At 35.9% G+C, this 2,933-nt stretch overlaps 1 long non-coding RNA gene across 1 annotated transcript in view; it reads left to right on the top strand.

The window, feature by feature from the left end:
* Nucleotides 1-1,240, top strand: part of LOC118763699 — a 1,611-nt gene extending 371 nt beyond the window's left edge. Inside the window, exons 2-3 of the long non-coding RNA XR_004999456.1 lie at nt 856-868; nt 1,166-1,240. This is a non-coding gene — a long non-coding RNA (uncharacterized LOC118763699). The remainder of the gene's footprint in view (nt 1-855; nt 869-1,165) is intronic.
* The last annotated feature ends 1,693 nt before the right edge of the window (nt 1,241-2,933 follow it).

Raw genomic sequence — 2,933 nt, 5'->3', positions numbered from 1 at the left:
TATAGATATATATATATATATAATATGATGATCTGAAGCTTTTTTATCAAGAATGAAAAAAAAAGATAGAATCCTTAATACAGATTGTAAGACTTTACAGTAAAGATAGACATGGTGTTTAAAATAGATAAATGTGCAATTTTAGTCATGAGAAGCTAGACAGAAGTACTAGGGTGGAATTCAATATGAACGGAGGACTCCACCCAAGGCCAGGAGTAGCAAGATTATACTTACCTAGAAAGGAATGTAGAAGAGGGTTAATATCAGTAGAAGACTGCGTGGAGTTAGCTCGAGTAGTTATAGACTCCTACGTAGATAATAGTGAAGAAATGTTATTAAAAGCTGCTAGAGTCACAGAAAGACAAGGAAACCAAAAACCCAAACGAGGTTAAAAACCAGAAAAAAGAACAGAAATTATCTGACTGGCAGTAGAATACGTTACAAGGTAGATTCTCAAAGACAGTTGCAGTAAATAGTTGTAGTGAGACATGGTTACGGTTGCAGAAAAGGAAGGCTGAAGAGGGAGACAGAAAGTTTGTTAGTAGAGGCACAAGCTCAAGCATTAAGGACTAATTGGATAACAGCCAAGATAGACAAAACCAAGTAGATTCCTAATGTAGGTTATGCAAGTCATAAGAGGAAAGTGTTACTCATATAGTAAGTGAATGTAGCATTTTGGCACAGAAAGAATACAAGAAAAAACATGACAACATAGAGTGAGTAATCCACTGGGTGTTATCTAGAAAGATAGGATTTGACTATACTGATAAATGGTATGAACATGAACATAGTAACATACTAGAAAATATGAAATAGATATTGTGGGACTTTAACATTTAGACTGGCAGAAGCTAGAAAGCCTGATTTAGTAGATAAAGGGAACAGAAAGTGCCAGCAAATTGACTTTACAGTCCTAAATGATAACAAAATCTGTATGAAAGGTATAGAAAAATAGCAAAGTACCAGGACCTAGCCATTGAATTACAGAGACTATGGAGAGGGCGGGTAAAATATATCCCAGGAGTTATAGGTACATTAGGAAGTATCCATAAAGATTTGAACAGATGGGTAGAGGAAATAGGTACAAAAACCCAGTTTAGTATAGCTCCTAAAACAGTGTTATTAGAGACAGTTAGGATACTTAGGAGGGTTCTTGGCATCTAAGGTTAATTGTTGTAACCCGATGTTAGGAGTTTTTCTTTTCCAACAGTCTAATCTGTTGAGTGTATAGGAATAATAATGATTTCATTTATTTGCCACTAGCGCAATGGGTGAGCAGGACAATACTAAACAGTCATAAAGTGTTGGGGTTTACTTTAATGGAATGAATAAAATAAAATGAAATAGAATAATAATCCTTTCTATTATAGGCACAAGGCCTGAAATTTTGTGGGAGGGGACTAGTTGATTACATCGACCACAGTGTTTCATTTGTTCTTAATTTATTGATCAAAGACAAAGTCGACCTCGGTGGAATTTGAACTGAGAACGTAACGGCAGACGAAATACTGCCAGGCATTTGGCCCGGCGTGCTAACGATTCTGCCAGCTCGCCGCCTTTATCGGAGGCGTAAGGATATAACAATAATTATAGGATTTCAAGAAAGTGCTCCAAGAAGAATGATCATACTAGAGAAGCAAAGTCACCATGCATAATCTGATGGAACCAGAAAGAAAAAAAACAACAACGTCTTTAAGATCATAGCCTTTGCCATACCACTCGTTCTTTAAAAATTATTTACATTATTTACAATTGACGGATATTTGTCTTCACCTTGTTTGTTGTTAACACACCGTTTCGGCTGATGTACCTGTGGGCCCACGGGCATATGGCGTAGTAGTTAAGAGCGCGGGCTACTAACCCCAATATTCCGAGTCCGATTCCAGGCAGTGACCTGAATAATAATAATAATAATAATAATAATAATAATAATAATAATAATAATAATAATAATAATAACAATAATAATAACAACAACATCGAAAACTACCTTAGAAATGAGAACCCAGGTTCGAAATTTTCCCAAGATACCTGATTAAGGCTGGCGGGTATATCAGCCTAACGTCGTGTTAACAACAAACAAGATGAGGACAAATATCCGTCAATTGTAAATAATGTACATAATTTCTCATCTCTTATATATAGAACTGTAATGTATTTTTTTTTCTCTAATTTTGTTGATATGAACCTTAAGATAAAATTCGCGAAATCCTATACACAAGGTGAAAGGCTCTATTGTCGTAGTGTTCACTCACGACGTTACTTGGATTTTACTGTACCTCGGCCACTTGATAATTCCTTAACCGGTATAAATTTCTATAGCATAATATAGTTTGTACCTACCCCTTTTGATATACATACATTTATATGGTTGACGGATTTATAGACAACTTAGTTGTGATGCATAAAAATCAAAAACGGTATCCATTGCTTCGCAGAGAACATAGATTGAACCTACAAATCTCTGGTCCAGCATGCTTCTACCGCGCCACCCTGCTCAACAAATGTTCAGACAAATATATAATGTGCTAGCAGTATAACCCGGCCTTGCCCGGGATTAAGTTACGATTATTAAGCTAATCAAGTTCGTTATTTCAAACCAAACTAAGTAATATCGACGTCAAATTTGGGCGAAATCCTTTGAAATTGGTTTATATATATATAATTTCTACCGTGAAGCCTCGGAAATTGCACCCATTTATATTGCGTAATTCATTGACAAACTGTTACCTACCTCTTCGTTTCTTTGTTGTTAAATAAATGGATTCAACAACTGGGGTCGATGTAAGCTACTGTCCTGCTCTCCACAAATTCCAGGCCATGTTCCCATAGTAGAAAGGATTATTATTATCATTATATTTAAACCGGTGACCTGGCAGAATCGTTAGCATGCAGTATTTCGTCCGTCTTTACGTTCTGAGTTCAAATTTTGC

This window comes from Octopus sinensis, linkage group LG6 (assembly GCF_006345805.1).
Source record: "Octopus sinensis linkage group LG6, ASM634580v1, whole genome shotgun sequence".
Classification (NCBI taxonomy): Eukaryota; Metazoa; Mollusca; class Cephalopoda; order Octopoda; family Octopodidae; genus Octopus; species Octopus sinensis.
Note: the sequence above shows the minus strand (reverse complement) of the source record. Positions and strands in the feature narration are given on the sequence as shown.